At 51.4% G+C, this 12,904-nt stretch overlaps 1 protein-coding gene across 1 annotated transcript in view; it reads right to left on the bottom strand.

Moving 5' to 3' along the window:
* The window catches only part of Tns3 (tensin 3), a 249,025-nt gene extending 237,431 nt beyond the window's left edge, over positions 1–11,594 (bottom strand). The window contains exon 1 of the mRNA XM_045136218.1: positions 11,555–11,594. The gene's annotated coding sequence lies outside the window, so the exon portion shown is untranslated. The remainder of the gene's footprint in view (positions 1–11,554) is intronic.
* Positions 11,595–12,904: the final 1,310 nt, after the last annotated feature.

The following is a 12,904-nucleotide window of genomic DNA, read 5'->3' as shown; positions in this document are numbered from 1 at the left end:
CCAGAGCGCACGGTGAGGACAAGCAGAACAAAACGTGGAGGAAACAATGAAAGGACAGGCAGTAATTTCAGGGGTCAAGAGGGCGCGGGACAATAGAGAACACAGCCAGGCAAAGTCTCTGTCAACTCAGCGCCCGCTCACTGGCACAACTCATCTTGGCACCAAGAACTGAAAACCCGGTCCGTCTGGAGCTCGGCCGGGCCAGCAGTGGACGCAGAGCTGAATGCAGCGCAGAGGCCCCAGCTGGACACTTACCAAGAGTCCCATCCACAAACACTCACTGGGCCAAAGTCAGCATTAATGTTCCACGGCATGCCCAGTCCCATCAGCATGCTGCTGGCCACAGGGTGCTGGGCTCGTCCAGGGAACACCAGCAGCTGGGAGAGCTAAGCCAATCTGTGGCCCAGCTATGAAGTTCCCAGAGATAGGACCACCAGTCCACGAGGGCCACTGCACTGTTAGGCGCGAGGCTACACAGGCCTCACCACAGTCACACGCAAAATCAGGCAGCTCCCCAATACTCAGCCAGCCATACCCAAGTGCAGCTGATGCTTTATGAAAGAGGCATCAGTGAGAATCACTTCCAAAGTAACCCCAAAGGTAAGAAGAGCTCATGAGGACTTTGGTGGTCACGCTACATGTTCTGGGGAGTCCTTTCAGCCACTTATGTGAATGAAGACAGTGGAAATGCAGATGCGCTTGGGTTTGGAGAAACGGCCAGTGTATAATTATAGACATACTATGTTTCTACAATAAAGCTTTTGCAAACATCTACACAGGTGGAGGAAAACGATTGTGTGGCATGGTGTGAGAACGGTTTAAGAATCATTCCTGTGGTGTTATTGTCTCTAGTAACAAAATGCCTGTAGAGGGCTGGAGAGATGGTTTAGTGGTTAAGCACTTGCCTGTGAAGCCTAAGGACCCTGGTTTGAGGCTCGACTCCCTAGGACCCATGTTACCCATGCACAAGGGGGCGCACATGTCTGCAGTTCGTTTCTAGCAGCTGGAGGCCCTGGCGCACCCATTCTCTCTCTCTCTCTCTCTCTCTCTCTCTCTCTCTCTCTCTCTCTTCCTATCTGCCTCTTCGTCTCTCTATCGGTCACTCTCAAATAAATAAATAAAAATAACAAAAAAAAAAATGCCTGTAGAGAGCAGTGTGCGCACTCTGATTCTGTATCTTGGATCACTCCTCTTTAAATAGGAGAGGGGTTGGAGTTCAAGAGCAAGGAAATGGTTAGTCATCTCGTCCAACGTGTTCATCAATGTAAGTTGGTTAAAATCACATCCTTGCCAGAAGTAAATGAAAAAGGTCGAGAAATGTACAAGGAAGTGAAAGTGCTTTGGAGAAGTGAGGCTACATGCTGGCCCAGTATTGGTGGGCCTTCACACACGAAGCCTACTACTTACAGCCTGTGTACAGTTTGAGTTCATCTCGTAAAGGTCCGCATGTTGGAATCTTAATTCTCTGTGTGGTGTTATTGAGAGACGGGGGAACTTCTAAGAGGTAGGGCATAGTGGAAGTTAGCTAAAGCTAGGCATGGTGGCACATGCCAATGACCCCAGAACTTGGGACGTAAGAGCAGAGAATCAGGACTTTGTGGTCATTCTCAGCCTCATAGTGGGAAGTGGCTAGGTCACTAGAGGAGCCAGCCTGCGAAAAGTTTAAGGTTGCTTGAGGGCCCAACCCCAAAACTACAATCTGGCTTCCCATTTCAAGGTGTAAGCTCCCCTCATAGAGCTACTCCAGAGTTTAAACCAAAAAGATGCCCAATATTGGACTTTCAGCCTCCAAAATGATGAATCAAACAAACCTCGTTATAAATTTAGCCTGCCTCAGGTAATTTGTTGTAGCAACTCAACACTGACCAACATACCCACTTACTGGTTACCCTTCCTTAGGAAAGAGGTCAGGACTCAGATACTAGAGCCCACCCTGCCCTGTTTGCTACTTCTTCTAGACCCCAGTCATCCCTGATGTTACTAACTCTCCTTTGTTGCAGGATGGGGAGCAGGGACCAGTCAGCCTGCCTCTCCACAAGCCAACAGAATGATGCCTTCCAGCTCCACAATCCCTCAGGCACCTTAAGGATCAAACTTGCCCTTGCCACCTACACACTCAGATCTCCACGCCTCCCCTTGGAATTCTTCCCATCATCACTCCAAGATTCCACCAGCCCCTAGATCAGCAGGCACGCCACGCTGTTCCAAAGAGTGTGGGAAGCTGTCCACATTCTACCTCACCTTCCTCAGCTGAAAAGGTGCCATGACTCCTATCGGGTCTTTTTCACGCTTCTTGGCGTTAGGCAAATCCCTTCTGCTACCCCAGAACACCACAGATAGTTGCTTTCTTGGGGTCTTGGCCCCCATGAACCCTGCTCCCAGGTGGACTCCTCCTCACGACTCCCTCTCCCATGATGCCCACTCACCACCTTCAACACCCCCTTGGAAAGAAGCCCCAGATGACCACCCATATGGAGAGACTGTCTCTCCCTTCCCTGGGTCCTACAGTCTTGTCGGGCCAAGGAGACTAGATGGATGAATACAAGAACAAAACCCCTCCTCCTTATTCCTGCATATGTGACCTATTCTACAAACGCCCATGTTGGAAATGATGTCAGTAATTCTGGTGCAGTGTGTCCCAAGGGGAAAGGGGGGTGGCTATTTGTTGACATTCCTGACTTAGAACCATGCATGCATTCTTACAGGGTAAATATTAACCAGCATCAGCCACGGACAGCGAGACGCGCTCACTGCTGCTCTCAGCAAGACCCTTGTACTGGTCAGAAAGAAAAGAAAAAAGAAAAAAAATTGCCCCCAGTCGCTGGGGGCCTCCAGTGCCATTTAACAGAGCCAAGCCAGAGCAAGGCCAGGCTCAGCTCTGTGCTACTCCCCCCCAAAAGCAGCGGAGGAAGCCCTGTGTAATTGCACTCATAGATCATAAGCACTGCCATGTGGTTCCCAGACTGAACCATTTATCCAAATTAAAACCATTCTCCAGAAACAGTCAGACCCTTTTAATTGAAAATAAAACTGAGCAGCCCTAAAGGTGCATGCTACCCTCTCCCTTCTTCTCCCCTCCCTTCCCTTCCCCTCTCCTCTTTCTAATGAAAGACATTCTTCCTCCTTTCTCATTCCATTAATCACTAAGTTTACACAATCTGTCCAAATAGCTTGGTAAGAGAGCAGCTCCCTCACCCTTTTCCAGCAGGCCTGGTTTTTACCCTGTGAGCACAAGCCAGGAGTCTGAGAACAGCGAGTGGGCACCATGAGGAGCCACTGGGCACGCTGTGTTCTCAGCTGTGGTTTGGCCAGGTCAAGGAATTCCAAAACACGTGTCCACCGTGTTCATGGCAGCATTATTTATCACAGCTGAAAGATGGAAGCAGTTCTGGGTTCAATTCCCAGAACACCCACTAAAAAAAAAGGAGCAGTCCAAGGGCCCATTAATTTCCAAATGGACCCAGAAGGTACTGCATATCTACCCAGTGGAACACTTCTTCAGCCTGAAGAAGGAAGGGCATTCCAATATACGCTACAATGCGGCGGAACCTTGAAAACATTAGCTCAAAAGTTGTGTGGCCCAGTTACGTGGGCCGGGGTGATGCAGAGACAGAATTGGTTGACAGTTACCAAAACCTGGGCAGGGAAGCTGGGAGTTACTGTAGTTTTGTGAGATGGTCACATTGCAATATGTCTCTGGAGGCACTGAACTCCACACACACACACACACACACACTCAGTGAGACATGCTCACTGCCCAGCAAGCTCCTGTACTGATCAGAAAAAACTGCCTGCCCCAGTCATTCGAGGGCCTCCAGTGTCATTTAGCAGAAATATACATATATGTATGCATGTATATGTGTGTATATATCGCTAAATGTAAATTTTATGTGGTGTGGATTTTACTACAATGTTTAGATTTTTTTTTTATTTTGTTTGTTTGTTTATTTGAGAGCGACAAAGAGAGAGAGAAAAATATGGGTGCGCCAGGGCTTCCAGCCAATGCAAACGAACTCCAGATGGGTGTGCCTCCTTGTGCATCTGGCTAATGTGGGTGCTGGAGAATCGAGCCCCAGACCGGGGTCCTTAGGCTTCACAGGCAAGCGCTTAACCGCTAAGCCATCTCTCCAGCCCCTAGTTTAGATTATTTTATCTCAGCACACTTGAAGTCTTTCCAAGAACATGACTAGCTAGGATCTGCCCAAAGGTCTTTGTGCAAAGATCCACACAAGACGGCACTGACCAGTGGACAAATAGTTACAGCACCCCCACTACCATCAGCACTCCTGTGTATGACGCTGTCTTCCCACGGGGAAACACACGACCACAGTATACTAAAATGTAGTCTATGCAACAAGATGATCTGAACTCAGCTTTATCAACTCAGAAAGCACAGACAAGCCGGACGTGGTGGCGCATGCCTTTAATCCCAGCACTCCGGAGGCAGAGGTAGGAGGATCACCTTGAGTTCGAGGCCACCCTGAGATTACAGAGTGAATTCCAGGTCAGCCTGGGCTAAAGTAAGACCATATCTTGAAGCCCTCTTCCCCGCCCCCCAAAAAAGCACAGGCAACAAGATTTTAACCCAGTGGTTGACTCAGTTTCCTTTAAATTTATTTATTTAAAAGAGAGGGCAGAGGTATAAGCATGCCAGGGTCTCTTGTCTCTGCAGACACACTCCAAATGTGTCACTTTGTGTATCTGGCTTTATGTGGGTACTAGGGAATCAAACCTGGGCTGTCAGGCTTTGCAAGAAAACACATTTACCCACTGAACCATCTCTCAGCTCCCAGCTCGGTTTTTTACAATTTACATTTTAAATGTCCCCAAAAGACCTATGTATTAAAGTCTTGTACCCAGCATGTGATGCTATTAGAAGGTGATGGAGGGCTGGGGAGATGGCTCAGCAATTAAGGCGCTTGCCCACAAAACCTAACTACCCATGTTCAATTCCCCAATACCCAGGTAAAGACAGATGCACTAAGTGGTGCATGTGTCTGGAGTTTGTTTGCAGTGGCTGAAGGCCCTGGTGCACCCATTCTTTCTCTCTCTTTCTGTGTGTGTGTGTGTGTGTTTCTATTTGCAAATAAATATAAAAAATAAAAATAAGGGGCTAGAGAGCTGGCTTAGCGGTTAAGTTACATGCCTGTGTAGCCTCAGTAGTTCATTTGCAGTGGCTGGAGGCCCTGGCATGCCCATTCTCACTCTGTCTCTCCATCTCTGTCTCAAATAAATAAATAAAAATAAAATCTTCAAAAATAAATTAAAATAAAAAATCAGGTGATGGAACCTTCAGGAGGCAGCTGGGAGGAAGTGAGGTCATTAGGGGCATGTCCTTGAAGGGGATATTGGACCTTGGTCCCTTCCTCTCTGCCTTTTTGCTTCCTGGTTTTCTTGAGGTGAACAGCTTTGCTGACGCACAGGCCCCAAAGCAAGGCAGCCTACAGATCACAAGGCAAAACACAACTTCCCTCTTTGCTACTGATGCGCTCAGTGATGGGCGGCTGACCAGTGGGGAATGACATTAGAAGGACATAGTTCCGGCTCCCTTGTCTAACCGAATTCTACAATGAGCACGTGTTTTGTCAAAGATTAGTCAAAAAGCCAGCTGGAAAGCAAAGAAGCATCCATTACCTGAGTGCGTTCTGCTGTCCCATTAGTAATATGGAAGACAAATACAGAGCACGTTTCCAACTAGACCCTTTACCATTGGCCAGAGCCACTCCCCCCCGCCCCCCCCCCCCCCACACACACACTTGTCTACAAAGCCAATATTTCCTCCACTGCTAGGCACCAATCTGCAGACCTTTCCAGGAGACAACTGGAAACACTTGTCGCCATCTTTGGGACATCTGTCAGTGGCCTCCCTGGGTGACCCAGTCATTACACATCTCCTTCCCACTCAAGAATCAGGTGAACACCTCAAGAACCAGGAAGTCTTCCCGGCAGCAGACTGGATGCTTTTCAGACCCCACGGCCAAAGTAGCACTGAGCCTGGAGCCAGGGACTTAGTAACACAAGGCAGCACCCTGCCCTAGTCCCCAGCTAGACTGCCGGGGCTCAGGTGAGGAAGGGCCACGGCTCCTCAGTGAAAGCTGGGCTTGGCCTAAGTCTGTGAGATGCGGGGCCTGGCCTATTTGGTCCCCAGAACACACTTCTATGTAGCTCCTTCTAAAATAGCCAGCAAGGAGACGGGTGGTGCCTAGGGAAATCTCTAGGAAAGGTGACGGATTACAAAGTGGAGAGAAAAGCCAGGCGCAGGCCCAGGGAGGTTTTTGTTCTGGAAGGAATGTGCACAGACGCAGACACCCTGGCTAATGGCCCAGCATGGCCTCCGGGCTACATTTCCCCCACCGGGTGGCCAGATGTGGGTTGCAGTTTATTGTGGGCCCACAGTGAGTGAAACGCTGCAAACTGCAGCTGTCCTCCAAGGTAATGAGGAGAGCCAGGATTCCTGAACCCTCTGGCGGGAAATATCTGGCTCCAGGGAGCCTGGAGTGGGCTGGGTTGAAGCAACTGCAGGCAGACCTGCATGGCCCTGCCCACAGTTCCAGAGCAGTGTCTCTCTCTTTCTCTCTCTCTCTCTCTCTCTCTCTCTCCCTCTCTTGCAACTATAGCATTTCAGTACATTCAAAACACCAGGGCTTAGTTCCTATCTCTCATAGGAGTTTCATAAAGTCTACACATAAGCGATGCCACAACATACTGCTGCGGCCAGAGCACAGTGACAGGAGGGACAACCTCTGGTCCACCCGGTTAAAACTTCCTGTGCAGCTGCAATCAGGAGTTTTCAAAGATGTCTTCTGAAATCTGGGAAACAGAAAGGAGAGACCAGCCTGCAAAGGGATGTGTGCCGAAGAAAAGAGGAAGAGGAAGGGCCCACAACTGAACGCGCCATAAATAGAGCTGAAGGGAAGGAAGAGGAGATGTAAAGATTGCCCTTGGTCGAGGAAGCAGCTGGGAGCGAAATCTGCGCCTGCCCCCTCGCACGGGCCAGGCAGCCCTCCCCAGGGCCCGGTGGTCAGGGAGTGGAGAAAGACTTTCCCCTAAGCAGGAGGGCTAAGCGTCACAAACACTGATTTCCAGCTCAGAATCTGCCGCCTCAGGCTAACTACTCGCCTAGACTCACTGCCCCTTCCAGAAAATGGGGACAGCCTCCATGGAAAATGCGGCTGTGATAGTCTCAAGACAGCCCATTCGAGACAACTGGAAATAACTTAATCCCCAGCCCAGCAGCGCAGAGATGGAGCCTCTCTCCTCCAGGGTGTTCCCTCCAAGGAGCACCTGACCTCCCTGGCCTGCGCATAGAGAGCTTCACAGGAGAAAATTTTCTAGATCAATTGCATGGACTCGTTCAGCACAAATATTCACTAACTTTGCCCATTTAGATGTAACAGATGAAGCCATATTTTTTGTAGGAGTGCATGCATGGGTCATTACAACGTCTTGCAAGAAAGAATCACTCCCTTCTCGAACACAGCAGGGCATTTTAAGGGCTCATTTGTGCCGTCCTTCACCACTAAATAAAATGGCCCCAATCACTGGTCACCTTTTCTTCACTGGCCTCCTCCCTCGTATGTGGTGCAGGCTAGCCCCATTGAGATTCTGGGCCACCACATGACTGATCCTACTAACACAGATATACCAAGACCAGATACAAAATAAGAAAGAGAGGCAGGCATGGTGGCTCATGCCTGTCATCCCAATGTATGAGACACTGAGGCAAGAGGATTATCACAAGTTTAAGGGCAGCCTAAGCTAGACAGCATGATCATGTCTCAAAACAGCCTGAGTAAATAAATAAACAAAATCAAAACAGGGGCTGGAGAGGTGGCTTAGCGGTTAAGCGATTGCCTGTACAGCCTAAGTTCCCTGGTTCGAGGCTCGATTCTCCAGGTCCCACATAAGCCAGATGCACAAGGAGGCGCACACATCTGGAGTTCGTTAGCAGTGGCTGGAGGCCCTGGTGTGCCCATTCTCTATCTATATCTGCCTCTTTCTCTCTGTGTCTGTCTGTCATTCTCAAATAAATAAATAAAAATAGACCCCAAAAATAGGGCATTCTCTGAAAGGACAGTAGGCAGGACAGCAGGATATCCCTTAAGGAGGACCTGCCACACGGTCATCAGGGACACTGCAGAGAACGAGCTCAGCACTATGTCCACACAACAGTGGACATGCACAAAGCACTCCTGATGGACAAAGGTCAAAAAAGAAGTTTAAGATCTCAGTTTTCAATGTCTCTGCACCCAACAAACCGCACCCGGGGCATGGGCCTGGATGTGGCTGAAATACAACCCAAAATGTGTGCTGCAGCTAACAGAAAGACATCAGGCCTTTTGGTGGGAGGACTTTTTATTAATTTAACTATTTAGTATTTTATTTGTTTGAGAGAAGAAGGCAGAGAGAGAGAATGATCATGCCAGGACCTCCAGCCACTGCAAACACCAGACGCATATGCCACCTTGAGCCATCTGGCTTACATGGGTACTGGGGAATCAAACCTGGGTCCTTGGGCTTCGCAGGCAAGTGCCTTAACCTCTAAGCCATCTCTCCAGCCCAACTTATTTTTTTAAATTTCATTTTATTTTATAATTGCAGTGCTAAGGGTCAAACCCAGGTTTCTATTTTAGACAAATGGTTTAAATGGCCATGGTAAGACACACCCAGCATAGGTGTTTTAAAAGTCGTACACCTCCCTGTCATCCAACAGGAAAGCACGTGCAACACCAGTTCCACGTGGAGATTGCTGTGAGGATATGTGTGTTTCACTCTGAGGATTAAGGTAACTGTGTTCTGGCTGTTAACACTTTATACCATTGAAATCTAACAGTAACTCTCCTAAGCGAACCAACTGTCTACCTAAGCACTAATTTGATCCCCATACTCTCGACAATAGACATGCTGCAAAGGGCGCCAAGTGGACGGACTGGCTCTCAAGTCATTGACTGGGTAATTGCAGGGGTCTGTCCAAGTGAGCTTGTGACCCGTCACCCCTCCCCCCACCACACACACTTCCCAATTCTCATCAGGGTCCTATGACAAGAAGGAACCAGGGTCAGTCCAGGTCCTGGAGAACGTTAGCCTGGGTCCATTCATCTAATCCAGTTCCTGCTTCAATGAGCACACCATCAGTCCTCCCCCAGACACACAAAACAGGTGTCTGCTATGACAAGGCCACAGGAGCTCCTCTGAGGAACCCTTGCCAAGGGTGCAGCTAGGCACTCGCAGACAAATGCCTCTGACCACCTGGTAGGCGGCAGGTATCTACACACATGTTGGGGGGGGGGTGCCCAGCCCCTCCGACGCGCAAGCTCAGACACCAGTCACAGTAAGCTTTCCCTGCTGGTGAGGTTTTGCTGACAGTAGGCTGATCCTAAGGAGCACATAATCAAGGGGCAGGACTCATGCAGATACCCTAATGGCTCCTGGACATCAGAAACTGGTTTGTCATTTTCACTGGTAAAATGGGGACCCATTGTGTACAGTATCCTGAAGAGACAGAAGCTGTGACTCCCAGATAGAAACTCAAAATTTGCCCCTGTGATCTCTTCAACACTGTGTTCTTGCCTTATTGAACCCTTCCCAGGTCACAGCTATGCCACCCACACCTCCTGCAGCCCAGCGACATATTTAGATTCTGTGCCCTTTAACTCTTGAGGTCACATTCGCAAGTCGCTCAGTTTCAAAACACAGGATGCTAGCGCGATAGTTTGTAAGAATTAGTCAGTCTGTGCTGGGGAGAATGCTGTTCCCTGAAGCTACAGCTTTATGTCTTCTCGGTGGTTATGGTTTTTATAGAAATAATTCAACTGCTGCTGCTGGTGGTGGTGTTAACTTTGGCAGGGTCAGCTGAGAAACTGCTGTCCAGACATGCATTAGAGTCAAACCGACAGTCAGCAGCCAGGAGGGGGCCCCAAGAACCCCATGGCTCTGTCTCGAAAATCCTGGTACTACCACGCCACATTTCAACATCTTAGGCAAGTTCCTTAGCTTTGCTTTGCCCATTTGCAAAATGGTTGCAATAATCCCATTTCCCTCCAAGAGGGGCTGTTATTTGGGTAGAATGAAATGAAACCGGGCAAAACATTTAGTACACCCAATTCCCACTCTTTATTGCCCTCCTCTCTCTTTGGGAAGTCACCATGACTTTGAGGTCTTTGAGGTCTTTGCCTATGACCCAAGCCAGCTCCCCAGCACGCAGCTCGGCTTCAGTACACACACACACACACACACACACACACACACACACACGCACACACGCGCACACACACACACACACACACACACACACACACAACCACCGGGTCCTGGCCTTGTCTCCTCCACCCGCCAGCAGCAACCACTCCTCACCCCCTTCCAGGTCCTCAAGGCCATAGCACAGAAAAGCCTTTCATAATACTTGTTGATTGATTTGCAAATACAACCTCACAGGCTCCAGAGAGGGAAATCACAAGGACACTCAAATCTCATTTAGAAGAAAAAGGACTAAAGTACTTTAAAAAAGAATTGATATGAATAAACCAACAGCCCTAAGGAAGTAGATCAAAATGTCAAAAGGGCTTGTTCGGTAGTACTATGAAATATTGGTATAATTATAATTTCCGTATTCCTAGTTTTCAGCATCATTTTTAAAGCCCTCTTATGATCATGCATTCACGCGAGGTGGGGTGGGCCCCCCCCCGCACCTAAGAAAATAAAAACGTGAGTGGGTTGCGGCGAGGCCTAGGAAGTCCCAGCCAGTTGCCAGTACCCACGTTCCTGGTGTCTGATGGCCCCAAGTCCTGGAGGTCACTTTTTTGTTTTGTTTTGTTTTTCAGTCGGTGGAGAAATCCGGGTCACCTGCTGGCATGATCTAGAGAATGCGAGCGGGGAAAGAGGCGCGCGGGGGTGGGGGGGGTCTTCGGGGTCTCTTCCCGCCTCACGGATTCCCGGGTCACGGCAAGCCAACGTCCCCAGGGCTCGGTGGTGCAAACACAGCCCCTCATCGCACGGAACAGCCCGGGACCTCCGCTCCAGCTTGTCAGCGACAACCCCGCGTGCAAGCACACACATGCGGCCCCCGGGGCTTGGCCCGAACCCCCGTCACCACTCCTCACAAGCAGACTGCGCTCGGGGACCCCGACCGAAGGGGAGACAGGGAGACCCGCGCGCGAGGGCACTTGCCTGCAAAGGGCGGGCGGAGTCCCGAGTCGGCGGCGGCGGCCCGTTCCGTCCCAGGGTGCAAAGTCCGGCCGCCGGGCCGCCGCGCTCCGCCCCGCGCCGGCCCCCGGCCCGCCCGCCCGCCCGCCCGCACCCCGGCGCGAGCCCAGACCCTCCGGCTCGGCCGCTCCCGGGACCCGCGGCTGCGCGCTCGCGCCGACCGCGCACGAGTGACCGGTCCCCCCCAAAACACCCGCCGCGCGCCCCAAGTCCGTCCGTCCCGGCACAAACTCCTGATGCCCGCGCCCCACGGCCCGTCCCCAAGCCCCGAAGCCCGGGGCCGGTACACAGATCTCGGGATCCCCCCCCCCCAAACAAAGGGCGCTGCCCTCGCCGGCTCCCGGCCCCGTACCTGCGCGAGCCCGCGGCGAGGTCCGGCGCGGCGACGGCCCAGGCGAGGCGGCGCTGCGAGCAGCTCCCGGGCGGGCCCGTCCTCCTGGCTGGCGGCCCGCGCCCGCCGCAGGGCCCCCTCGAGGCGGCTCGGGCAATCGCCGCAGCCCGCGCCCGGGGCCCTGCCGGTCACCTGGCCTCATCACCCTAACAATGCCGAGGGCTCCCCGGCGCTGCCCCTCAAAGCGCCCGGTCGGGGCTGTTTCGCCGCCACCACCCCCGCCCCGTTTCCTCCACTCCACCCCCAAACATCACCCCCTCCGCTGGCCTCAGGGAGGACTGGAAATTGTTAGACTCACTAAGCAGTCCAGGCACCCAGCATCCTGGAGGCCCCCAGACGCCCGGGCGGTGCAAAGGTACCTTGGAGCTGCAGAATTAGCTTAGTCTCTTAGCGCGGTACGTGTAAGCGGTGGTCCTGCCGCTGGAAAGAAAGGCGGCCTGCCCTCCTGCAGCTTACAATCTAGTGGAGGCTGTGCGAGCAGACAGCAGCGCAGACAGGTCAAGTCAACCCAAGATGCCTCAACAGCCCCAGGGGATTGGGGCAGACTGCAATAGTCACATGACTTTTTACAGGATTTAGATGCATCAGGCGCATGGAAGAAAGAAGGGCCCCAAGAAGGATCTTCCGAAGAGGAACCGCCCACGGACTACCCACCCCGTCTGTTGATTCAGGATTCTGGGCCTCTCTTTGCCTTAATTTCCCCATTTGTGAATGCTAGGGAGTGGACACGATGCCATGGATGGTCTCTGTGAAATGCCTCCTCCTAGACATGCTGCTCTTCCCTGGAGGTCACGAAAGAAATGTCAACATGTCTTCGCATGGACACTGAAACCTCTTCTACCTGGGAGACAGTCCCAACACCCAGGGCGGCCCTACATCTTGCCAAAGAGGGAGTGAAACTGTATCAGCCAGTGCACTGCGAAACTCTCCGAATCCGACGTGGAGCGAGGTGAGGGTTGATGCCTGCAGAGAGCTTACCAGGAACTGTTCTTCCTGCCCTGTGATCCCCAGGAGGCAGGAGTTGGGGTTAGGCTTGTCAGGGCGGGCTTGGAAACAGGGAAAGGAAAAGCATCCTGGGGAGACTTTTTTTTTTTTTTTTTTTTTTTTTCCGAGGTAGGGTCTCACTCTGGTCCAGGGTGACCTGGAATTAACTATGTAGTCTCAGGGTGGCCTTGAACTCATGGCGATCCTCCTACCTCTGCCTCTCCAGTGCTGGGATTAAAGGCATGCACCCGGCTCCCTGGGGAGACTTTTTAAAAGCACTAAGGCATGGCTTCTGGGGGTATAGTTTACTTCAATGTTAAAAACCTG

This window comes from Jaculus jaculus, chromosome 16, assembly GCF_020740685.1.
Source record: "Jaculus jaculus isolate mJacJac1 chromosome 16, mJacJac1.mat.Y.cur, whole genome shotgun sequence".
Lineage (NCBI taxonomy): Eukaryota > Metazoa > Chordata > Mammalia > Rodentia > Dipodidae > Jaculus > Jaculus jaculus.
Note: the sequence above shows the minus strand (reverse complement) of the source record. Positions and strands in the feature narration are given on the sequence as shown.